General features: G+C 39.4%; 1 protein-coding gene across 28 annotated transcripts in view; it reads right to left on the bottom strand.

The window, feature by feature from the left end:
* PTPRD (protein tyrosine phosphatase receptor type D) overlaps positions 1-27,733 on the bottom strand; it is a 2,222,737-nt gene that overhangs the window by 686,969 nt on the left and 1,508,035 nt on the right. For all 28 annotated transcript variants that reach the window (XM_089678099.1, XM_089678100.1, XM_089678098.1 and 25 more), the window contains one exon: positions 11,854-11,895. The gene's annotated coding sequence lies outside the window, so the exon portion shown is untranslated. The remainder of the gene's footprint in view (positions 1-11,853; positions 11,896-27,733) is intronic.

The following is a 27,733-nucleotide window of genomic DNA, read 5'->3' as shown; positions in this document are numbered from 1 at the left end:
TCAAAAAATTGCTGGTTAGCTGCGTTTAGTCGTGTTTTTCAGTGTTGGAGTGTTTTTACAGCTAAAAAACTCCTCTAGAAACCCACTAGTTCTGGGGGCTTTTTCCAGTCAAAAAACGCCCCTGTCAAAAAAACGTTGATTACAGTCTATGTGTGCATGGATGCATAGGATAGCATGCTGGGGAGTTTACTGGCTGTAAAAAAATAGCAGCTGTAAAAACGTCCCGTGTACATGAGAACTTAATCTGATCACATTTACACGTGTTGAAAAGCTTTAAAAAATATCAATCCCTTTGACTAGTTTTTTTTTTAATGAGATCAATCCATGTATAGCTATTGAGGTACTGAAACACTTCCTATAGACTGATGCAAGACAAACAGCTAAATACACACTGATTTGAGGATAAAGGAGTAACAACTCACTGCTCACCCTGCTCTTTCCTGCTCTCAGCTTGTTCCCAGTCAGCATCTGTGCATGAGGCATCCCCAATTGTTCCTTAGTGCTCCTTCCTTCCTGTCTGAGTGCTGCTGAGCGAGGGTGATATAGGGTGCTATTGCAACAGATTTACAGTCAGGGGCATATTTACAAGGAAAACAAGGCACTTGCCTAGGGCAGCATTTTCCAAGGGGGCAGCACCTCCCCCCAGAAGAAGGGATGAAAGAAGGGACAAACGCACCATGGGAACCAGGTGGGATCCAAGAGAGGCTGTGGGATGCTTGATGGTGTATGTAGAGCCTGGCTCATGTTCCTGGGGATGTCCAGAGCTGTGAAGATGAGTGTCTCTCTATCACTACGGGTGGGGGTAGTGGAAGGCTCTCCCGGGTGGGGTGCAGGGGTGTTGTTAATGTCAGGCTCTCTCCACGAGAGGGGTAAGGGGAGGTTGTGTTGGTTGGTGCCCAATGGGACAGACAATTTTTGTGTTGCCTAGGGCAGCACAAAACCTAAATACACCACTGCTCACAGTAGGTGCTAATGCTAGTTGTATGTAAAAATAACATTGATTTTTTTTTAAGAAATACACAACTGTATTAAATGCTTTCATTTACAACAGAAGTGCTTCTTATTTCTGGAAAGATTAAAAATCTTTATGGATTGTGTCCTTTACATTACATAAAAATAAAAGAAACAAGAAAACAACTTTGGTAGGTTAGGCTTTTCTTCAGTTGAACCTATGTTTGGTGAAGCTGTTTATGAAACCAAAGAAAAATCTTTTCATCTAAGGGCAAGTTTATACAAAGATTTGATTGGTAGAGAGCCATTTTGGTTTTGGCTAGAGTACTAGAAAAGGCAGAACACCTCTTGGGTTTTTACTGTCATATGGTACATGGCTAGAAGGATTTTCTTTAACTTACTGAAAGGTTCCGTTCACACTTATACAGGTGCGACAGAACAAGTGTATTTTTTGCACAATTTTTTGCATTGCATTATTCTCAATGAGCTGCCTCATGGGCAAAAAAAGCACAAAAAAGTGCATGATTCTTTTTAAAAATTGTGCAGCACCCAAATGCATGATACTTTGTTACCACGCGTTTTGGCTTGTACGAATGTCACGCACGTTGGCATGGTGTGTGGGGGGTGGCATTAATAATATGATTTTTTGTACCCACAAAAGGGCTACACAGTTTTGTGCATTGTATGTTGTGATTTTGTGCACGTTGCTGCAATGCACAAATGTGAACCTAGCAAAAGTGAAGGAAAAGTCTGCAACAGAAAAAATACAGAAATAAAAACACTTTTTTTTAGAAGAATAAGGGAAGGCTACAGTCCTTGTCAAATGTATTTGTTATTATTTATTTATTTATTTATTTCTGTCTGTGCTGTAGTAGATTTTATTTCACTTCCTATCTGGGGAAACCAATCTCAGCAGAACAGGAAATGAGATAAAATTTCTCTAGTGGAGCACTTTGCATTGTCTTAGTCAATTATGTTTTGATAACAAAACCTAATGGTCATACATATACTGATACAATCATTCGAAATGACAATTGTTTAAATGAAAGGATCATACCTTATGGAAAGTAATTGTAATAAACAATGAATTCTATTAACAAAACTTTTCATAAAAAGGAGATGATGCCTCTTAGTGGAAAATTAGCCCAAATTAACCAAATCAATCTTTTTGACATAATTGGTTTTGAGCAAATGATTATTGCATATGATTATTCGATGATCAATTATGTTTTTACTCTACATGTGTGGCCTTCAGAAGAATTTTACTGCAGGGTGCTGAATGGTGCACTTTAAGCCATTGGACTCACACGGGGAGATTTACTAAAACTAGTGCACTAGTGCAAAATCTGGTGCAGCCATCCATAGTAACCAATCAACTTCTAGGTTTTAGGTCCCTTTCATACAAAGGGTCCGATCAGGCTCACCTGTCAATTTTTCAGGCAGATCCTCCATTCACCTCTATGGACTGGGGGGGGGGGGGGATGTAAACAGACTTGTGTCCATTTTCACACTCCTACCTCCAATCCAGTAACATCCGCTAAAAAAAAAGGGAAGAGGATCGTTAATTTAGGTGGATTGGATCGGAGGGAAGTCAGGTGTAAACGGACAGTGGAGCCTGTTTACTCTGGCCTCCAATAGAGCAGAGTGGGCTCTGTCCGTGTCAGAAACTGAATGGACAAGGATGTGTCTTCAACCCGCTCTGCTATGATCAGCAGGGGAACAGCAGACAGACAGGGCCTTATTGTCAAAGCTTAATTGAGCAAGCTGAAGCTGATTAATTACTATGCACAACTGCACCAGTTTCTGTGTGCACCAATTTTAGTAATTCTACTCCATTGTGTGTTATTTAACAACTGAGCAATTCTAATAATAACCTTTATTCACTTCAAATCTCCAGTGTCAGGAAAATTGAAAAGTATAGAAATGTTCCCTGTAGAAATGAAAAAAATTGCAAAGCAAAACTTTCATCAGCTACTCAACCCATAAATATATCCTGTCCACTGTATCTGTAAAGTTTAGAACGTCTATGGCTGTAAATTACATTTCTAGTCAAGAGATTAGGCAGGTGGCTCACATAGAACTTTTTGAACTGTACAAATAGGTTGGATCTATGGACAGAGAGACCGATGGCTGATCCCCTTAGGAATTTGTTTATCGATATTATTTAGGTTCAGAGAATATGTCTACTTTTTTTTACTATGCACTGTATTTCAAGTGAACAGTGGCCATTTACTATTATTATTATTTATTATTATCATACAGGACTATAGCGCCGACAGTTTGCTCAGCGCTTTACATTATGGAGGCAGACAGTACATTAACAATACAGTTCAATACAAGAGGGATTAGAGGGCCCTGCTCCTTGGAGCTTACAATCTAGGAGAGAGGGGATAGTGGTACAAGAGGTAATTAGCTGTGGGGGATGGAGTGGTAAGAAGAGTAGAGGATTCCAGTATTAGCTGGGGTCAGGGTAGGCTTCCCTGAAGAGATAGGTTTTCAGAGTGCGCCAAAAAGTGAGCAGAGTAGGCGATAGCCTGATAGATTGGGGAAGGGAGTTCCAGAGGATGGGTGATAGCCTGTGAGAAATCCTGGAGACAGGCATGGGAGGAGGAGACAAGGGAGCTAGAGAGTAGGAGGTCTTGCGAGGAGTGGAGAGTACGGTTTAGGTGGTATTTAGAGACAAGGACGGTGATGTAATTAGGGGCAGTGTTATGAACGGCTTTATACGTCAGTGTTAGCGTTTTGAATTTTATCCGTTGGGCAATTAGGCTAGGTTCATACAAGAGCTTTACATGCCAACGCTTTTATGGCTTAGATCCTGCCCAAAGAGGATCTTCCCCCATGAACCACTGCATATCTGACAGCTGCATAAATGACACTTGTCATTGATTTCAAAAGAAAATATTGTTGTGATATTCATGCTGTGATTTTCAATTAAGAAAGTCACTGGCATGAAAAGCTCTTGTTTGACCTAATCCTTTGTCAATCAACCTCATAATGTTAAGATTTGTATTTAAAGCCCTAATTAACTTAAACATCTCATGAAATTTGTGTATAAAAGATTTTTTTAAAGGCTAGGACTGTTTTATTTTTGGTAATATACAGTATTTAACTTGCAGGCACAGCTGAGAAAGTCTAACATTTCAAAGGCATGGTATATATTTTTATGTAAGGCTTGGGTTGGAGGCAGCACAGAAAATTCAACTGCAGATGATTTTAGGATAACAACAACTTAGTCAGTGTATCCTTTCCACTACTCCTTGTAAAATTTCATAGAAGCAATAAAACTTAATGGCTACTCTGTGCTATTTTAACTGAGCAATTTAATAGGCAGGACTGTTAGAAGAAGGTGTAAAAGTATTAATTGATTTTCCATAAATGTTGCTCTATTCAGTGTTTGCCTTGGCTCAGGTGACCAAAGCTTTTGCTATATGAGTAATAGGAATCTACATTACACGCCTTTACTATAAAGAAAGCATAAAGCTTTAGTACTGGGACTTGTAGCATTGATGAATATTTACTCAAATATACAGTGCCTACATACTTAGTTTAAACTATGGGAAATGTCCATAAACCAATCAGAAACAAAGTGAAGGAAACCACAGATTGGTAAAGCATACTGTATGTTTGTTGGATATATACAGTACAAAGAAGAACTCTCCAATGCATGGATCAGTGAAATATGTGAAAGCAAGGGAACACTGGAGCTGGTTCTATAATGGCATGGGATTCAACAATGAAAATCCACATTTTGACACCGTAGCGCTCAGGGATACTTGAGAAGCTGGATAGGTAAGGAGGTGATATCATCAGATCCCTATCAAGACGGCAATGTTGGGTCAATGCTGCCCTTGCAAGATTGGGGAATTTTGAAAGACATAGAAAAACAAAATAAAGGATTCAAAGGCCTAATGTATTACAGTCTTCATTTATTAGCGTAAAACATACTCACAAAAGCCCTGCTCGCAAACATCAAAACTCTGACGAAGAGGGCATGTCCCTCAAAACATGTCAGCCGTAGTTTGTCACGTGAGGACCCTGAATGTTACAGCTTCTGGCTTACCCTTCTGACTCCTGGGTTTTGTACAACTCTTTTATACCTTGACTTTTGTGAGTATGCACTCATTTGTTTTAAGATAATAATTGAAGATGGCAATACGCTAGGCCTTTGTGCCCTTTGTTTTGTTTTTCTATGTCCTTAAAGGGGATCCATCCATGACTGCTTCTCCCAAAGCCAGGATGAAAATTATACCCAAAGGGATGACAGATATGAGTAAAAACATGACAGAATTTTGAATCTACACCACACTATGCAACTTTTTTTATAAGTTAGATTAATTTATACTTTAATCCTACTTTGGAGATACATTAGAGTCTTGTATACAAGATACCTAGGATCCAAGATCATCCTTAGGCACAAAAGAACTGATTTGAAGTGCAGGTACCTGCAAGCACCTCATGCTGCCTGTGTTTTGTACACTTTGTACACTTTGGTGGGCAGGAAAGGTTCACTTTAAGAAGCATTTTAGACCAAAATATATGACCCTTTTTAAAATAAATGAGAAAATGCACACAGTTGAATGCATAATAAATACTGCTTTAAAATGCGTCTTCCCATCCAAGTAAATGAGCTTAAAATATATTCAAGTACAAAGAAGAATGTTAAGTGCCAGAAATGATTTTACATTAAAATACTGAAGTACAGCAGAACTTCTCATAGATTTTCTCTACCGGTGTATTTATATTTAAACAATATCCACTTAATGCACCATTCAAGTGGTGACAAATGATCCTGCCAATTAAATAAATGTACATATTACTAGCTTTATATTCATGAATGGTAATTCTAACCTATTAATCAAAGCAATGAATCGTTCCTTAGAAGGCTCAGTGAGTGCTACTATTGTTTCACAGAAAAACTAGCGATATTTAATAGGACCGTGACAGTCCTAGATAAGAAAAGACATTTAGGTAATCCCATTAATTATGAACTTGACAGAAATAACGCAAGATGGCTTTGCTTAAGAAAATCACTATGAATGACAGAAACAGGTGATATAATTTTTTTCCCTGCTGTATAAGAGGTTTATAGACACATTCAAGGGTTTTATAGATGCATATTGGGTCATTAATCAAGTGTTTGCAATCTGTCATTGTGATTTCACTGATGTGATCCACACACAATGCCTTGTCTGGCATCACTACAAAATCCATTGCTACCAAACCATTCAAGTATATTCTGCTAAACGCTGAGCTGGCTTATTTTCAGACTCCATCTGGGCTTACATGTTTATAGTCACTGGGACTAATTTACAAAATCCCAATGCATGTGCTCCCCACAGCAACCAATGAAAGTGCGTTTTTTGTGGTAACTGTAGGTTCTAGAAGAATCTTTTCACCAGTATCAAGTTCGGAACACACATTAAAGTGATTCTAAAGGCTATTTTAGTTTATGTTTTACTTCCCTGCTCTGTGCAATGACACAATGTGGTCCCTTTCTTCCTCTTTGGCAGTCCCCCACAGACACTATCTGCTCTATTTTCCTCTGGGTTCCTCCCACAGCAAACTGGGTGTTAAGAGGGTACCCATGCAAGTGGGCTTCTGAGCTGAGCTGCGTCCCTCTATAGACACAAAGCACCAGCAAGCCAAGCTCCCCAAGCTCTCTCTCCAGGAGTTTGCTGACAGCAGAAGGAGTCTATCAATCCTGATCCTCTCATGAGACCAGGAAATGAGAAGAACGTTGCACCCAAGACAGTGTCAGAGCAGTGAGAGGAATCAGATAAGTGTTTAGGAGAGAAAACACATTAACCTAAAAACAAATTTGACTTTAGAACCACTTTAAAGTGGAGTTCCACTTATATAAAAATAAAAAAAGTCAGCAGCAACAAAAATTGGCTGACTTTTAAAATACAGACACTGACCTGTCCCTCGGTCCAGCGGTGTCTTCACCACCGCTGGTTTCACCGGCCTTCTTCTCTCCCCAGCACCGGCATCTTCAGTGTGGGCACTCGGCTGTGGCAGCTTGAGGCTTCACAGCCGGGTGCCCAATAAGCGAGAAGCGCTGCGCTTTGTGAATGGACCCATAGTCTTCTGGGACCTGTCACGTGTCCCAGAAGAAAATGGGGAGGGAGGACAACTTCCGCTTCCGATCGCCTAGATGATCGCAGAGGAATTGGGAGTACCTGTCCAGGGGCGGACTGACAACTCATGGGGCCCCCGGGCAATAGGGGATCATGGGGCCCCTGCGTCCTTGCCCAAACTCAAAAAAAGGTACCAGGGGCATCTCATGGGGTCCCCTACTGACCTTAGGCCCTCGGGCAGTGCCCGAGTTTCCAAATGGTCAATCCGCCCCTGTACCTGTCATATTCAGGTACCCACTCCCGCTCCCCAAATGTGCCAATCCTTAATGGGGAGCGCAGGACAAAGGCTTAAAGCAGAACTTCCCCTTTTGGGTGGAGCTCCGTTTTAACACCAAAGCAACAGGAATATAAGATATGAAGGGTTAAGAGACGCCACACACCACTAGCTCAATAAGAATCTCTATGATTAAGCCCCGAAGGGTGGACCGAAATGCATCAGTGACGGGGTTCACGAGGAGCTCAATGCTGAGGTTGTTCATATTTCTTTTTATTTATCGAGCTAGCGGTGTGCAGTGTCTCTCATCCCTTCATTATTCCCTGCTTTCTGGATTAAGCATAAGACAACGTGTACCCTGCATATTGCTATGAGACACCATATCTACAGTACCAGAGCACCTTAAGTGGTGCTATAAGTGGTATAGGGTATAATGAGTATATATGTATATATATGTATATATATATATATATATATATATACACATATGTATGTGGCAAGCATCATCTGAAGAAATGAAATGCACCTTAATTATGTGGACACCATAAAGAACAAAGAAATTGCCTTATATATAGACAGGGCAAACAGGTTGGTGACATCATTATTTACTACAGCAGCTTTGCAAAATAACTTGGGCAGCTCCCCACCCCAATCTATAAATGGACAGTGAGAAAGCAGACTTAATAGGCCATTCCCCACCTGATTGACCCCTAATGCTATCCTTTTCCTTAGCTGCACAAGGCAGCTATAGATAATTCAGATTCACATTTAAAATGCAATTAATGGCATTGAAAAGCATTATATTAATATATAAATGCATAAACAAAATGTCTTGCATATCTGTCTGAAGTTTATCCTTAATAATCTAAAGATTTAAAACCTTGTGGACCTATTTTTTATTTACAATTTGACACAATATGCTGAACACTTTGTGCATATATACTACTGTTACTGTGCAAAAATGCATCCAGTTACAATTAAAGGCTCAGTAAAAAGGACAAAAAAAAAAAAACATTCTGTGATGATGTCAACCTCACATTTTCCAAGTCATTTCAGTACCTAAGTTCTCTGAATCCTAACCCAAAACTGACAGCTGTGCACACATCCAACTGAATATATAATTTATTTGTGTACAAGTGTGCCTGACGACTACATCACGGCTGACCTGAATTTTGGTTGATGTCCTCAGCTAACATGTCTGCAAAAAAACGTTCCTTGTTTCACAGAATTTAAAGAAACAGAGATGAAAAATTAAATGCTTCAGTCATTGATTTATTTACTGTATTTTCAGGTATAAAACACAGTACTAGAACAACGGATGCTTTGATAAATTCCAGCCGATCGTGTATTTCAACACCTTTATTTTGCTGCTTTAACACCTGACCTCCTAAAGACAGGAAACCATTTTTTCCAATGATGTCAAATGGAAGGAGCTCAAAGTAATCCTGACTTTTCTCTGCTGGTTCTTTACTTTGCTATACAAACCTTACATAAATGGAACTGTTTGTGGCAAGGAACTATATGCCACAGAAATCTGATATACAGTATAGCTTGTGTGTCAGGAATGTAAACCTTTTAAATACATTAACACAATTGTGCTCATTCCATATTAAATCAGTGGAGGAGATCCTACATTTATTATCAACCGGAATATGAGAAAGACATTTTTGCTTTGCTTCATAAAGTAAAGGTTTGCTATTAATCAGCTGAAGAACTACTGAAGTGCTATGCGCTGCTCTCATACAAGGACCCCGAGCCTGGGTTGGGGCTGAGCTGCAATTATTACTCCTGTGACTGGCAATGTTTCTGCTTACACAACTAGAAATAGTTAGTTAAAAACCACTCTATGTCCACGTTTTACGTATAAAAGATTGTGGTGCAAATATATAATCAAATACAATGAAAATAGTAATACAATGATGTCTGCGTGTCTGTATATCTGAACAGCGAAAACATTTCCTTGTTTATTACCAAACCACTTCTGGACCTTGGATATATGAGATGTGCCCTAAAAACGTTAATCAAGTCCCCAGGCATATCCCCTACATCCTGTTTCCTTGCAAAATAGCAACCGGGACTTGCTCTTTATTTCAGCAGTGGCTGCAGCCTCCATATAAAAAATTAGGCTTCCAAATAGCATTTAGAAACATCATTAAAAAATAAGTTGCAGCAACAACATTGCTACAGTTGTGCTCAAAAGTCTGGGGAAATTCTTGGGGAATTGGTAATATACAGTTTGTACCATTTTTAAGAAAACATGAGTGAGCAGGCAAAACACATTTCTTTTATTTCTTATGGGATTCATAATAAACTGTAGGTCATAATAACATTGCACAATAATAAAACAAAACATGACAAGTAAACAAATTAAATGACCCATGTGCAAAAGCCTGTATACCCTTTTGCACAGGGCTCGATGATATTAAGGTCAGGAGACTGTAATGGCCATTCCAGAACCTTCACCTTTTTCTGCTGTAACCACTGGAGGGTCAACTTGGCCTTGTGCGTAGGGTCATTGTCATGCTGGATGACAAGTCCAAGAGTGTTCTATGCGCAGCTTTTTTGCAGAAGAATGCAAATTGTCTGCCAGTATTTTCTGACAACATGCTGCATTCATTTTGCCCTCAATTTTCACAAGATTCCCCATGCCTTTAGAGCTCACACACCACCAAAACATCAGTGAGCCACCTCCATGCTTCACAGTAGGGATGGTATTCTTGTTGCTATAGGCCTTGTAGACCACTCTCCAAACATAGCGCTTATGGTTGTGACCATAAAGCTCTATTTTGTTCTCATCACTCTAGATTACATAGATTACAGTGTGCCAGAAGCTGTGAGGTATGTCAGTGTTGTCGGGCTTGCAACTGGGCTTTGTTTGTGGCATTGGCACAGCAAAGACTCTCTGGCAACTTAACCATGCAGCTCATTTTTGTTCAAGTATCATTAAATATATTTCCAGAGCAGCCTGTATTTCTCCTGAGGCTTTTCTTTGTATCCCAAATAATTCTTCTGGCAGTCGTGGCTGCAATCTTTCTTGGTCGACCTGACCTTGGCTTGGTATCAAGAGATCACTGAATTTTCACCATGAATAGGTGATTGAATAGTACTACACAACAAACACTTTACTCCTGCGCTAGGAAAGGACTCAGTAGACCCAATAGGAATGTTCTGGAATTTTCTGTAATATGCACTGCTTGCTGCCCTCAACAGACCGGGGTGTGTTATTATGTCCATTGTGAGTATGATACCTATTTTTGTTTCTTTAATAAATTATTTTAAACGATAATGCACTAGGTCGGTGCGTCCTTTTTCTGTTTCTCCATTTGATTGAATAGTACTGACTGGCATATTGAAGATATATTTTTCTATTCTTTTCCATCTTTATAAAGTTCCATTACTTTCTTACACAGATTGACAGTTCTTTTTGGCCAGATTAGTCACATTTTCAATATCAATACCAAAATTTAACAATTTCTGCCAGGGTATGCAAACTTTTGAGCACAACTGTACATGATGACCTCTGCATAATCTACATAGAATATCAAGAAAAACAACCTTACAGGGGAACTGAGTTTATTGCCACTTTTCTTAAAAAATACAACCAGCTTATCTCTGCAATACAAGAAGCTGAATACTTACTGTACCTCTGGCTCTGTTGTTATCCAACATTTCTGCATGTGACTGATAGCCTATCCCTTTCGGACAGTGGTTACTGTCCTGCTCATTCTCACTGGTCCTGTGGTTGCTCTCACTGGTTGCTATGTCATAACAGGACACAGCGACCTGCAAGAGGAACCAAGGCATCCAATGGGGAACATGCTGTCCAGCACACCCTGATAGCATGCCCCCCTTGGGATGCAGTGGATCCTTCCACAGGATTTCACTTGCTGCTTACCAGAGAGGTAAGTATTCTGCTTCTTGTACTGCGGAGAGCAGCTGGCTAAATTTTCTTAGGAGAGCAATGGGGTCACTTTATCTCTAATTGAAGACCTAAGACACACGTTATCCAGGCACTGCTTCTTTAAACCTCACTTAAATGCTATTAACATACTGGATCCTGTCTTAGTGATTGTGTATTTTGTGTTTCAATTCTGTCTAAACCTGGTCAACTTGACCTGACTGTAGTTGTTAGCATGTAACAGCTGGCATCAATAGATGTTCAACTATCCACTAGAAGAGCATACTGCTGTTCTACTCAGTACAGAGTTTAGAAAGGACAAATTATAGTACACCGTACTCTATTCCAACACTACTGTACTCACAGGGGAAAACTTTCAAGGCTAGCAGGTTTATTAGGAGTTATTGATATATTGGTATTGACGTTTTACATAACTAACAATTATTGCAATTCCAGTTTCACAGTTAAACTCTAACATCTAGACTTTATATATAGACCATTCTGAGTACAATTTTACAACAACAAAAACAGAAGACTGCAATTATTTTCTTTTCTTTTTTTTTGTGTAAATCAGCTAAAAATATACACTATGTGGCCAAACACAACTAGAAATTATTTAAGGAAACATGCAAACAAGTGGTGTGTCTTACCTTGTGACCCTTTTTCTCTATTCTGTTCTCCAGTCCTGCAACCTAATAAGAGAAAAATTTTGTAGATTTAATATTTTATCATTTTTAAATGATAATGTATACATTTTATGGTTTACATTAGTCTTTTATAGCATTCCATATTCATGTCTGTATCTGAATTTCACCGCAATCAAAAAAGAAGTGTGGGATTACCAAAAAAAGCAAACCTACATGCTCATCTATGTGGATGCAGCATCAATCTGATGATGCAGCTGCTCCCTGATGGCTTTAAGACCGAGAACTGAGTAACCACATGACCACTGATCTGATCACTGAGCAGCGAGTGATGACTGCAAGTCACCGGCTCTCTGCTGTGCCCCTCCAGCACTCACTGGAGTGTTGAGCTGTGGTGAGGCTGGCTCAGGCTCTCAGCAGCCAGTTAGACATCTGGGTATATCTAAATAATATGGAGTGACCATAGGTGGACTGACCATTTGGAAACTCGGGCACTGCCCGAGGGCCAGGGGTCAGTAGGGGGCCCTATGAGATGCCCCTGGTACCTTTTTCATAGGCTTTTTTGAGTTTGGGCAAGGACACAGGGGCCCCATGTCCCCTATTGCCTGGGGGCCCCATGAGTTGTCAGTCCATCCCTGGGAGTGACTCTGTGATGTCAGCCGAGAGTGGATTTTAAAAGAAAGGTGTTTATTGCTGTCGGTGGGGAAAATTGAAAACTCTCAGTTGTCACTGGAACAGGAAAAGAGAGGGAAAATGTCTCAATTGGCACACTTGTTTCATTGATAGCTGTCACTGGAGGAGAATTTCTATGGCTTTGGAGAGATCTCTTACTTCCTGTTGTGTTTTAAGACAAGAAGTGAAGGAGAACCTCCTTAGTGAGCCACAAACAGCAACCCCCCCCCCCCAAAAAAAAAAACAACAACACCTATATGGTATTTAGATATATAAATAAAATGTACTGATAACATATTATCGAAAGATTGCTTTCTGTGCAAAGGAAAAAAAAAGTAAAAAAGACATTAAGAAATTTTGATAAATAATCTTGTTAATAATCCTTTCTTACTTTATGAGATATTCTTAAATCCAATTACACTGTATGTAAAATGAGAAGCTATAAGAGTTCTAATAAAATATGTGTCTTACACTTATTTGTATATATTACATTATGATAATGTGTCCATGCAGATAGGATTTCATACTAGTTAAACGGCTATGCAATTAGTTCAAAGACTTGTAAACGGGATAGTTTTCAGAAACAGAGCATAAGGTACATACAGATTTGATATAGATACTTAGTAAGATAATGAAGTAAAGTGCATAGTACACTCATAACAACCATATAACAGTTTATTGAGGAAGAAGATCAAATCTTATTAAGTTACCCTGGGTAACTGTTACTGCAGGCAGGGTCAGTTTCATGTAAAAGAGGTTAAGTATAAAACACAGAATGATACAATGTCATTCAGAAGACAGAACTTTGAGGTACAATAGGAATTATGCTACTTGATATGAGATGTGAAATTCTCAAGTAACCTGGAGGAACATTTGTATCAGGTTATATAGGAATTATGTAACCTGGCATTATGTTTCTGTTTTTTTTAATTACCAACATACTTTTACAAGAGGAGTCCTCAACAGGATTTCCAGCAAAAAGAAACTGATTAGGACCCATCTATGAAGCCACAGAGAAGGCTCCCCATTTTTTTTGCTGGGATAGTGCCACATCTTGGTAAAGTCTTGTATTAAGGTATCAGAGTAATGATTATCTAATCTAAACAACCAGTCAGTTAAGGATCCCTGTTTTTTAGAATGAAACTGAGGAATGCGAGGTCCCACAACTATCCAACTTGGAGGATCCCTGTGGAAGCTGAAAATCACTGTAGTAAGTACCATTGCTCCATGAATGATGCCCATGCCAAGTGAGCTATCTTCTGTGTTCACAATGCATCAGGGCAGCCAATTGGCATGGGACCCAAAAGGTAATGGAGATCACTGAAGTAGCGGTGCCTAGTAGAGTGATTTACAGTTTTGGCAGGGATCCCACAGGTATGGCGCATACATATTAACAATGGTCCAAGTTGGACCAACATAACTATGTAAAAACTGCTACACATAAACTTCAACTTTAAAATTTTCTTGGTCACATGTGTAACCTGTTACCTCTCTGAGCCTCGTGTTGTGTTAAAAATCAAATGTCTGTTCTAGTATCCCTGACCACTATCACTGCATTGGTCATTCAATGCTACAGAATATTTGCATGACTAAGAAGTGATTTATTGGTGCAGCTGTAAAAAATAATCTGTCCTGCATGGAGTAGCATAGAGTCCACAAGATCTCACTGCACCTTAAGCTCACTATACACATTACAATCTGACCATGCAATTTCTGCGCAATCAACTTTAGATCTTGTCATTTTTGGAAACTACACTTTTCTTTTTGTGAATGAGTAGCGGTACCATGTAATCCATACTCATTCACATGGGGTGGCCGGGATCTGGGGCCCCCTTGTTAAAGGGGGCTTCCAGATTCCAATAAACCCCCGCCCAAAGACCCCCACAACCACCGGCCAAGGTTGTGGGGAAGAGGCTATTGTCCCCATCGACATGGGGACAAGCACTCCCCGATGTTGAGGGCATGTGGCCTGATGTGGTCCAGGAGGGGGGGATGCTCACTCGTCCACTCCTTTTCCTGACCTGCTGGGCTGTATGCTTGATTAAGGGTCTGGTATGGAGTTTTTAATAAAATTTTGAAATGGAGGTTCCCCTCAAAATCCATACCAGATCTGAAGGGCTTGGTATGGATGGGGGGGGGGACTCCACGCCGTTTTTTTTTTTGTGCAAAAATTTTAATTCATGGTAATTCTTTTTACATTCAGCTGTCAGTGGGCTTCCCTGAAACATTAAATCATATTTTTACTACTAAAATACCATGTGACTTAATAATAAATGACTCATGCGGTATTTTAGTAGGTTGTTTTGGAAGAATGCTGTGCAGTATTTTACCGCATACTCAGATGCAGTAAAATATTGCTTTGTGAATTGTCCCGGTTCAAAGTTTGTGGTTGAACTTTCGTTAGCTTTGAATGTTCGACTGTGAACCGAACAGGAGGGTGTTTGGCCCATCCCTAGTTGTAGGCAAAGAACTGCACCTAACCTGAATGTGATCTGTGTCTTGGAGTGTTTTCATGCACATATATTGAAGGTTTTCACATACAGAGAGTTTGATACACTGTATACCATGTAAAGATTGAGTTCAATGGGGCTGCTTCAAAACAGTTACTGAGGTTAAATCTGGGTGGTGATCCACAAAACATGGAGAGTGGTGGTTACACAGCACAAATTCAGGAAGCAGACCCACCCATACAACATATAAAAAGTTTGCTTTAATCTGGCTGCAATGGATTACACAGAATAGTTCATTGACTGATCTAACTTTTCTATGGTTATTCTTCATATACAGAATATGGATAGTTCCTTTCTGACACAATATATTGTTTTACTCAAGGTACCTCCTTGTATATGATGTTGTTTATAATATTTTATTGCAAAATAATAAAATATATTTGCACAAAATCATCAAAATCTTAAATAATCTTTCAATTTTCTATTAAAATTTAATTTTACATTTACAGTTTTCACTGACATAATAACTAATTATCTTGTTATGAAAGTCCTTATTAAAGCTGAACTCCAGGTATGATCTTTATTGCATACTAACATTGGTCCAGCTTGGACCAATGTAATCTAAATATCTTATACCTGATGGGCTGCTGGAGAAGCTAATATAGTCACTGATAGCAGTGATCTTCTGGTACCTGCTAGACATCACCACACCTCCTCTCCTTCGTATCCAATCAGAGAATATCTTGTATTCATTGTAAAAATACAAGGTACTCTGTGAATGGCAGCAGTGCTAAGTTTCACAAAATCCAAAAGATCTCTGCTATTGCTGTAGTAATGCTGACTACTACAGTGATTGTCAGCTTCCCCAGTGGCCTCTAGGGTATAAAATATGCATATGTCCAAGATGAACCAGTGTATGCATGCAATGAAGTTCATACATGAAGTTCAACTTTAAGGCACTAAGACAATGATCTGTTCCTGCCTTCTTAGTTACAGGATACTCATGTGTTAACAGTCATCTAGGCTTCTGATGAAAGCGGTCATTTGAAATCACATTATGAAGGCATGGTTCACTGTTGTCACCATCAGAAAATGCACCCTGGGAAAAGACATGAAGCAGCCACTGGAGCATATTATTCAGCCAAGTAGTTTGAAATATGTTTTATGTATTTCTGTAAGAATTAACAAATAAAGTAACTCTGTCATGGGGATTAAAAAACAAATCTCCTGAAAGTAAAAAGTGGTGGCACAGAGGTGCCTGCACAGGCCAGTACCAGCCTCCCAAGTCCTCCTGTCATGGCTGAACACCAGGCCATTTCCTACCTATTACACATTTCTACTGACCAATGAGTCTGCACATGGTAATGGGTGTGAAAACAAGGCTTAGTTGTACATTTCAACACTATCGAGAATTTTCTGAGCCTTTTCTGTCAGAACACCTTTGCATACAAAGAAAGTGAAGTCAGACATCGAAAGTGACGTCATTACATCCACCAGAATTGTCATGGTGGCCATCTTGACTTAGGTTCACAGGCTTTTTATTACATTTGTTTGTAAGTAAATTGGGATATGAATAAATGTATATTTTAATGGGAAATAATTGCACTATGGATTCTGTTTGATGTTTTTCCATGGGGAGAATATGGCCTGTTTGAGGAGTGGAGCAAGGTATATGGATCTTTTGGTGTGAAGATAATTTAATGAGAAGTGCTCAATCTCAGATTTATTGGGTAAGGTGCTTGGAGTGACTAGGGGTGGAAAAGAGCACTGGATACACTATATTTGGGGTTTATAAGAAGGCACTGGTCTTGCATGCTCATGTGAGTAGGTTGGACATTTGCACAAACAAATTTTAAAGTGGTATTACACTATATGCATGTTTCATTTTTTTTAGGGTTTTTGCATATATATTGGAAGTAAAAAGGAAATAGATGTTGAGAGGAGTCATGAGATGTGCCCATGTGATTGGAGGATTCAGTAAGGTGTATGGAGTGATTGAATTCAGCGCACTTCATGTGGCAGAATAATATAAGGGTTTTAAAGGGCTAGACACGCTGAAAGCTCACATGGTGTGAGTAGTAGAAAATATTATGAATTTTAATGTGTATTATGGGGTTGCACTATCGCCTCTGATTTGTTGGTTGGGGTTCCGGATCAATGCCGAGACAAGGTCATCCAGTGCCCAAGGCAAAGATGGCATCACTAGTGGTGTAGGGTCTGTAATATTTGTGCCATGCACTGAAATAGTGCATCAGCAACCTGGAGAATTTTCAGTTGATGCACACATACTGTATGTAATAGTGGGCAGTGGTGTTATGGAAGGAAAAATGTCCCTGTAATGGGAAGTTACCAGAAAAGAAAATCATTCCTGCATTGGTGGTATCACTGAAAGGAAATATGTCCAGCACTGGTGGTGTCCCTGGGGAAAATTGTCCCTGTGTCTGTTGTGTAACTGGAAGGAGAAAATGTCACTGTGTTGAAGGTATCACTGGGAGGAAAATATGCTGCTATATTCTTGGTGTCAGTCTGAGGAGGACTGATTGGCATCTATGTCAGTGGGATAAATGAGTGGAGGTGGACTCTGATGGGTGCATGGAACTAAAAGGCTCTAGAAGGGCCTGTTTAGACATGTGGCTATCTTTGCAGGCGTTTGACAGGTGGTGAGGGGGTCATATATTGCTACCACCTGTTTTAACCCTGACATGGCTGGCATACTGTGCCTCTACTGTGTGCAGTGCATGCCATTTCAATGTTGCATTGTGTACAGGTCTGTGTGGCAGCATCCCCTTGTTCAGTTGGGTGCTCAGGGCACATTACGCTTCAGCTCAACTGCCTGCATTTACCTCCTCTCACGTGAATGACCCCTAAGGCTTTGCTTACACTTGTGGTTGGGGGGGGCATAAAAAAGGTGGTTGGGCTGAAGTTTTACTGTCTCTATCCCTTTAAGCTACAGAGGCAGCCATATGAGGGTATGCACATCATGCAGCTGTGATGTTATGCATCTAAAAAAAAATCCCCTCTTTACCTTTGGTGGGCAGAACTGCCCACTGAAAGTGGCCCATTTAAGTACAGTCAATGTTAACGGAATCATGACAGAATGCACTAAGCACCTGTGTTAAGGCCTGATAGAGACAGCCGATGATGAAATCTGAGTTAGAAAATAGAAAAAAAAAATCAGGCTGCAGTGTAGCTTGTTGGAGGAAGGAGTGAATAATAGCTGTAAATAGCAGAGATAAGGCAGAGATTGAACAGAGAAGTCGGATAATCACTACATCATTGGAGTGACTATAAGACACAGTCGCTCCTATCAGTGAGGCAGTGCCTGGGGCAGGTGTCCCTTCTGTTCACTTCTTGCCCTGGCCCTGTGTTGAATATTCACCTGGAATAAGGAGTGAGGATTCCCCCCAGAAAAGATATTGCATTGCAGAAGATGAGTTTGGAGTGGTATTTGAAAAACATTTTTTCAAATACTGGATATCTTGGATATAGGATTATAACTTTTTTTTATGGCTGAACTGGATGGACATTTGTCTGTTTTCAGCAAGACTAACTATGTATGTAACTAAATTTCTATTGTGAATTTAAAGGAGATGGTGATTGAACTAATGCACTTTATTTGGACACGAAGGTGACACTTGGAGGAATTTTTTACTTTTCAAGCACTGTTTTAGCATATAACTTTGCATACAGCTGTTACAGGAGGATTTGGGAGGATGTTGCAAGTACATGCAGGAAATTATTTCATTTTTTCCCCTAAGACAAAGACTTGGAAGGTGAAAAGCACAAAAACTCAAAGTAACAAATTATCATTCCTTAGTGGCTCCTAAAGGTAAATGCATATTCACCGCTCTCAGTACTACTTTTTACGTTTTAATATCTACAAACCATGTAAACCAAGGTTATTATCTGAATAAATAACCACAATATTTTATTTGCAGCAAAACAAATGCACATTTCAGTGATATGATAATGCACATCTGAAATGTTAAATCCTCTGACACTGCTCAGCCTACCTCAGAACACCTCCACGTTTTTATGCAAGACATCATTTGGTGCTAGAGCAGAAAATAATTGGCTCTGCAGAGAAAGTTGATAAGGAATAGAATGAGATGGCTGCCAAAGCAAAACTCTGTCTGAAATGACACTGTCACCAAAGGTTTCTCTAACCTGATCTTCATTTTGGCTTATCATTTTCAGAAACTGTAAAATGGCTTTAGTGGTCTGAAAGCGAAGCCTGCGTTGCAAGGGATTGATTTGGTTGCCAAGCGAAAATGGCCTACATTAACCTGCCACCGATATCTAAATATGTTGATAGGAGTGTGCTGTGGAGAAAATTGTCTTAGAAAATTGTCTGATCTCTTATTTCTGAATCGCCTTTTTTCCTCAGTAATGTGCCTGGTGAAGTTTCTGTTTATTCCTGTTGGGTATATAACCTAGCTTGGTTGATTTTTCTGCTCAACAAACAACTAAATACAAATCAAGGAACAATATGATGCTGATTGTACGTGCACTCTACTGCAAATGAAAACGGAACAAGAAGTGAGTTTAGGAAGAAAATGGATGCCTTAAAGAGCAATTTAGCATTCCGTATTATTCTGCAATTTAAAAAAAAAAACCCAGTAGATCAGAAAAGCAAGACTGTTTACAATCACAGCAAAAATTTTACTTTGTTACATTATGCTTAGTGTGCAATGTTTTGATGCATACATTTAGAGCATGTATAAAATATACATACACAGCATGTGCACACAAACATCTCAAATACGTACAAGACAGTGGCTATATTGACATTGCCAAAGAAGCTATGCACATTACAATGCCACCCAACTGCCATGACATATTGGCATGGATGTCACTCCACTTCCTCAAACTCAATATTTCCAAAACTGAGCTCATACCATTCCCTCCCGCCTCCCCTGACTTCTCTATCAAGATCAATAATACGACCATCAGTCCATCCCCTCATGCCATGGTACTAGGTGTAATCCTAGACTCCCATCTGTCCTTTCAGCTCCAAATCCAATCGCTGTCCAAATCTTGTAGACTTTACTACCCTCTGCCGGATGGTCACAGAACTATTCCAAGTTGTGCAGGGTCTGCATCAGAACTTTGCTCAAATAAATGACCAGTTACAGTGCATGACAAGCACCTTTCTCACCTCTGACTCTACAGTTGTCAAAGATTTTTCTGCACAGACCTTAACCTGTATCTTCAGTGAAGCTTCTCCAGGGTGCCCCTTCCAGAACATTTTTCTGGAGACCATATTGTACTTCTCTCTTCTGCCTTCAACTTTCATATCAGAAGAAGTGAAGGTGGAATTCCTCAACTACCTGCTCCAGGAAGAACCTCAGGCTTGGGTGCATCCCCTCTGGGAACAACTTGACTCAGACTTGTCTTACGTGAACTCCTTTTTTTCAGCTATATCTCAGTTATATGCAGATCATTTCTATCATGAGACTGCTGAGACTATGCTTAGTAACTTGCGGCAAGGCCAAAGACTGGTGGAGGACTATGTTTCTGAATTTCAATTATGGAGCGCAGATACTAAGTGTAATAACTTACCTTTGCACTTTCAATTTCATTGTGGCTAGTCAGAATCTGTAAAAGATGAACTTGCCAAGGTGGGAGTTCCCATGCCTTTAGACAATTTGATTCATCTTGGTATCCAAATCGATCATTGTCTGCGAGAAAGGAAGTCTAAAAGATCCAGTAACCATCATCACGTTCCAACTAAGTCTGGTATTCCACCTGCTCGTCCTGTTGCTGCCATGTCAAAGGATGTTTCTGGCCTCAATAAATTTCCACTACCCAGCTTTCTACAATCTCCTTTGTCTGAGCAAGAGCGGCGTTGCCCCGCCAACCTCTGCCTAAAGTGTGGGAATGCAGGGCACTATTTACAGACTTGTCCCGAGATGCTCGTTAAGAGACCAGCACAATTGCTGCTATGGTCAAGCTCATACTATTCTGCAAGTTTCTCTTTAGCTGCAGGAGAAGACACTTTCTGTTCCTTGGATTCTGGGGCCTGTAGCTGTTTTGTGGATTCCTCATTTTCTGGCTAGCATGAACTCCCTCTCTGGGCCAAGAAGAATAGTTTCTCGGTCCATCTGGTGGATGGTTCAGGCATTTAATCAGTCCCTGTCACCCTAAAGACTACACCAGTTCTGTGTTGGGCAAAATCATTCTTAAATAGGCTGTCTGGTGCCAACAGGCAGTGTGGATGTGTCCGTACATTCACATTCCAATGCGCATGTGATCACCTGGTCACTGTGGTACGGGAAATGCTGCATGCATGTGCATTCCTGCGTGCCAGATATACAGGAATTCCTTGAAACATTTCTTCTGAGTATGGAGACTGGGAGTTGCAGTTCTGTATTGTCTTTGTGTGCAGTTCTTAATTAATTCCTCCAAAACAGGTAGCAGGTAACATAAATAGCTTCTTTCAACACAAAATCAAACAAACAGTTTACAGTTCCAGTGAAACAAGATACCATACAACTGACTCACTGTCAAACTCTTGGTTCCTTTGTGTTTCAGGGTGTCGGGTAGGCTGCAGGAATTCGGTAACACGTGTTTCAGTTCCCAAGAGCGTTCACCTTTTTGAGCTACGCCATACTGCCTCACTGACACAGATGCTGATTTTCCTCTGCTGCCTTTTAGACGTCCCTTGCCTGGGGCTTAACCCCTTTGGAGCAAGAGTCCTGGTAGACAGGGTTTGAGATTCTCCCCAATAATAACTATTCAAACCTCCAAAATTCCTGGTCCCTAATATAGACTTATCAATCCAGAAAGTACTGGAAATCAGTCCTCTCTATCCAAACTTCCCCTGAAACACCTCAACCTGCGTGGGTGAGAACCCCTGAGTAACCAGCAAATGTCTCCAAAACTGCCCCTTAAACCGATTACAACTCAAATATTTGGGAAATGTACCTGCGAAATATCAAAGAAATGTACCTGCCATCCAGGAAACATTCCCGGTCTTCTGCACAATATATATACAGTATATAAAACACACACACTAAAACTATATCAAAATATTCCCTTCCTAAATTCAGGTCTCAGCATTGATGTAAAATCATCTGGATCTGAATCTGGAAATTATGACTATTGACAGTCACTGTGCAATGTCATTGAAATTTTAGTGACCGCAAACCTGTAAAAAAAATTCAATATTATGCTCATCAACTCGATGAATAAATTCCCTAAAGGAATAAAGAGTAATAAATGCTCAAAAGTAAAACACTCATGTTCATTTTGAGCCTTGCCACTCCAATATGCTTAAAAAAGTCTCACTATTGTGATAAAATTTTATTTAGGAGACTTTGTTGATTACATTTAAGGATAAATTAATGGAGATGTGCAAATTAAATACATTTTGTTTGGAAAAAATTACAGGAAAGTGTAATTTTTTAACTTTTTTTTAATATAGAAGACTTAAAGTATAGCCAAAGATATTTTTGCTATGCTTTTCTGCAGTTTGTTCTGCATTCTTTTGACCCATTTTCAGTTGACAATGGACTTTAGCCACATCACTGAGTCAGTCCAGGCTCAGGAAAGATCCTGACTTCACAGTCGGGATGCACCCAAATGTCTGGACTGGCAGTTGGTTCAGCCTCTCTGTGAACTGCTATCCCACCCCCTCCACAACCCAGCTCTCCAGTGAGTGCTGGAGTGGCAGAACAGAGAGCCAGTGACTGACAATTTCCAGCTCTCTGCTCAGTGAAGACCGAGAACTGAGAAATCAGCTGTTTGGTCTCTCAGTTCTCAGCCTTAGATGTGGCATAGGACAGCTGCAGCTGGAATCGGTCATCTAGTCATCTAGGTGAGTAGGATTGTTTGTTTGCATATTTAACTTAGGCTTTAGAAAAGTCATAGAGGGTAGATATTCAGGGAGAAAACTTCAGACCAACATCCCATTCTTCCAAGGTATATAACAAATAGAGCTAGGATAGGGAATCGAAAGCTTTTTTGATATAAAGCATCAATTTCATATGCAGAATATTCCTTTATTTCAAAGCTTCCACTAAGAGTGTGATTTTGTGAATATTGTTGCTAGCTTTTCTAGTTGGCAAAAAGCCAACCTGCTTCCTGTGGATGAAGTTTCTTACATCTTGGTTGAGCCTGTTGGTCAGAAAGTTAGCTGGGATTTTGATATCCATATTAGGCATGCATATTGGCCAAAAGTTGGACCAGTTTGAATCATTTTTATTGAATTTTGGGACCATGAAGACTGCTACACTAAAGAGAAGAATACCATCATTAGATAGCAAACTTGAAAGCAGTATCAGCTGTGGAAAGTTTCCTGCTGCAAAAGAAAATATGAGATATAAAAACTTTTATAGTAGCTGTTTAGTCATCTGTACTAGGCTAAAAAAATGTTTTAAACTTATAGATATAAAAGAAATTATATAAGCTATTTAATTGCTATCTGTGTCCCCACTGCAAAGACATACCCTCGCTTCCTGCCCTTGTGATACAACAAAAATACTTGTATTAGGAGGGGCAAGGATTGGAACCTCCATCAGCTTTTTATTGTTGTATATGTTTTGTGGGTTTTCTCTGGAGATGGACTTTAATGTGTACCCTTCCATGTAAACCATGTGAACATGGAAACACAGTGGTACCTTCATGATTCATAAGCCTTATCTAACATGCTCCTTTGCCAACCCCATGTAGTCTAAAAAGGCTAAGCAGCACTCGTATTAACATGAACTTGATAATGGGGGACCCCCCCCAAACATGTTTTACCAGCTGTGTCCCATACAGACTCTGCATTAGCTATTGAGGGTGCAGAATGTGCTATCATCTTTCCCGCGTTTTTTTGAACAGGCGCAGGAGTACCTTGATTTAAGAGATGTACTTTCATCCAAATATTGGTGCATTAATTATATTGTTTTTATTGACTCTCATAAAATATACTGTGCTAGGAATTTGCCCTATATCTCTCTTTTTGCTTTAACTTTAAAATTATGACTTGGTCTTACACAGGGCATGACTGTAAATCTTTGGCTTGCGAGAAAACCACAGCTCAATTGGTCTGTGGTTTAAAGAATGTGTACCATGAAAAATATGCCATCATGCTACAATGACTGGTGGCCATTTTGACATATCCAGTATTTTCATATCTTCCAACATCAGCTTCTCTGATATTCAGTCATATCATATGTCAGAGGAAATGGTGCTGTAATACATTTCTCTGCCAGAAGCCATTATTGCAGTTTTGAACAAGGAGCAGGCAGCTATAATGTTCACCATGTGTACCCACTGACTTTGGGTACATCCCTGATTGATGTCTGAATGGTGTATCTCCACCCAGGATCAAAATATGCTATTAGTACTGACCCAGAGGACAGTTGGCCCCCCTACCCCTTGCCCAGTTCTACTATTTTCTCACTTACAAGTTAAAAATAACAATTTAAATTTATTTTTTTTAATTGAATAATGCAAAGTTACCTTGATAATACAACACAAAAATGTATATATACATCATTTTAAAATGCATTTTCATGAGATTGAGCAGAAAAAGTCACCATTTCATTGGTATGACAGACAAACAACAAATAAGAGCAAATAGTACTACAAGTATGCATACAGCGGATTCAAGAATGTGGCTTGCACAGGAATTCAACTGTTATCTTGTTACAGCCTGCGCTTGGAAATGTCCCTGTATTATAGAGGCTTATGTCTTCACGCTTTGAATTGACTGACACATTATTTTCTCTGCACCCCAATCTATTTTCTGCCTTGCTAAGCTTATAAAACTCTGCATAAATCCTTCTCTTATGCCGCTCTGTCATACTACAGTCTTCCTCTTCATTCTTGTCTCTCACGTACCCCAGTGGTTCTGTCCTGTCTCCTAGTTTTAAAGTCTCAATGATCACTGAAGGTTTAATGACCTGTCAGTTGAATGGTACTGCCTTGTAGGTTGCGACCTCGGCTCCAGTAGTAGAATGTTCCGAGCCTAGGCATATTTATTTTGAAGTCTTGCTAGTTTTGGCAATAGATTTCAAGATTCAATCTAGGTTACAGAGGAGCATTGCTGACAGTAATACTGATGCAAACATGACAGATAGGAATCTTTTCCCAGTGTCATCACTGGAAATGGGTAAGTAAGGGGGATAACATTGGAAAGGAAGGCAATGTGCATATAGAACACTGTCATTGTGGAATATTTTAAAAAAAGAAACACACACACACTAGGTTTGAGACTCAAAGAAGATAGCATTACAGAAAGTGTAGGTTATCATTTGATTTTTTAGCACAAATCACTACAATAAAAGTTAGACTGTGTACACCTTTAATGAATTAAACAGTATAAAGTAGATGCTAATGCACTGGGAAAATGTATACATAAAAAAAAGTAATTGGGCTCATTTAGATGGCAGATTAGTGAAGTCCTCTGTGCAGAGCTGCTGGCAGATGCATTTGCATCCACCTTGGAGCTGTGTGCAGGCAGCTCATAGAAGTGGATGCACACGTAGCACTGGCACAGACACAATCACATGTCAAATTTTGACGTGCAGGCACAGATTTGAACACAGAGACTCTGCACGAAGGATGGCACTAATCTGCTGTCTGAATGAGCCCATAGAGTTTCTCAGATTCTCACTCAGAAAACAAATCCTAAGAACATAAAGATGAGTATTCATAATAAAACATTACTTTTATTATTTTGTAATGTAAAATAGCATACATATCTATTAAAAGTACTGTGTGTGTGGTATGGGGGGGGCACTAGAAAAACAAACACTACTGTATTAATGCTAGTGATGGACTGTGTCATATACATAATTTTATAGCTACACTTTAGGCAATAGAAAATGTTCACTTATCAAATTCAATAAAGTTGTGAATTCAATATTCCAATCATATTTTATTTCTCTGTATATGAATTTGGCATATGAAGCAAACACAGCTACACTTCGTATGGCTGGTAGGACTTGAATTGCATACAATGTGGTCACTTACTCATTAAATAGCTCATTAAATACTCTTAAATAGCTTATATCACCTGAAATGCTGGAATTAGATTTTGCACTAACTTTTTAGTCAGCAGCAACATGCCTGACAAAGAAACATAATGTGTTTTAAAAGCTTGAATCATTAAAAACTAAAGTTAACCAATAAAAGGTGTCACCTAATTGCTAAACCTCCTGCATTAGATGGCTGATTATAAAAGCTACTCATTTGTCAACATAGGCATTGGTAATATCATATTTCCCACGTTATTTTATAAGCCATCAGTTGTTGCATCATAAAATGTTATTATAAATATTCATATTGCTCCATATACAGTATTAGAGCTGGTCACTGATAAGGCGATCAGGTGTTCATATGAACAAAATTGAGATTTAGATCCTTTTACATTATGCATATGCATAACTCCTGTTCTGTGCTTGTTAGAAATAATTCCATTGCTCCCAAGAGAGAGTACAGTGCAGAGAACTTCATCAGGAAAGAATATTTGAATATTGATCAAGATTTCCCAACCAACTGAATAACTTGTAATGGCAACATTGGCCTGAGCTCCACTATTGTGATTGTTTGTATCCCAAACCCAGAAGAAGATTTTCCGATTGTGCTGAATTTGTTTGTGTCATGTGATAATCTCTATCTTAAACTTTCAATGCAAGCATAAGACCTCAAACAATGCCAACCAGAACTAAAGATATTTCAGAATGACTTTTATTCATAGTGAAGTCATTTTATTCTTATCATGTACATTATGTTTCCTGTCAGTAAGCCTATTAAAATACACTACAGGGAGTCTTTGCTGAAGATCTGCTTTCTGCACAGAGGACTGATTTAAATGCCTTGCAAAAGAATTTAACAACAGGAAAAATGCACTCATGCTTGGGTTTCTGGAACAGTCACAAGCCAGAAGAATTAAGATGGTCATACGCATTAGATGGTCAACAATTGTTATGTTATGTTTTGATGAAATATCTTTTTGAACATAAATACACCCTTGCATGCTTGGTTTGCTTCATGCACATTAAATAGGCTGTGAATCATTAAGCTCAGTTTATCCATATATTGACAGCAATGAATAGTGGAGTATCAGAAGGCATGGTGCGCCAGTGTTTATTTTTATCACATACACTGCCTATGTAACAGCCCAACCACATCTGTAAGTACTAAACAAAATGGTGGCATAAGGGTCAGTCCAAAGCCTGACTGGGTTCAAGCTTAATATTAGCTCAAACATCACTCAGTTTTGGAGAGAGAGGAGAGGCTACAACCTCTGAAAGTTTTAATTCAGGTCTCTGCCCCAACTCCTCCAGAGAAGTTTTCTTTTATTTGTTGACTAGGTGATAACATGAAGAAATTCTCCCTAAATAAGTTGCAGACAACGCTTAACCTGATATAGATGTTAACACCTATCTGCTCTATACAAAAGGGAAATGGAAGATGGTAAATTATACTTACAGACCTAATCATACATTTTCACAATATTTTGGAATACTGGAGGGTTTGTGATGTCACGTGTTCCATTGCTTTCTTATAGGACATTATTATTATTCATTTTTTTGTTGGTCTGCATTATTGAGGCTGAAAATGATGAGACATTAGATTCCTTGTAATAACATCAAAGTGAAGCATTACAGAATTCCAACCTCAGCATCATAATAGGCAGTCAGCCTATAGTTAGTCTATAGTTTCAGCTTGTTTGATAACGGTGCAACACTATTACAGCACCCCAGCAGCATCAGTATCTTGGACTGGGAAGGAAAGCTGATGATGATTATTTAATAGAGATTTTGTTT

Source organism: Staurois parvus, unplaced genomic scaffold (assembly GCF_062004578.1).
Source record: "Staurois parvus isolate SC_StPar_1 unplaced genomic scaffold, SC_StPar_1.0 ptg000198l, whole genome shotgun sequence".
NCBI classification, from domain to species: Eukaryota; Metazoa; Chordata; class Amphibia; order Anura; family Ranidae; genus Staurois; species Staurois parvus.
The sequence above is the reverse complement of the archived record's forward strand: the minus strand, read 5'-3'. Positions and strand labels throughout refer to the sequence as shown.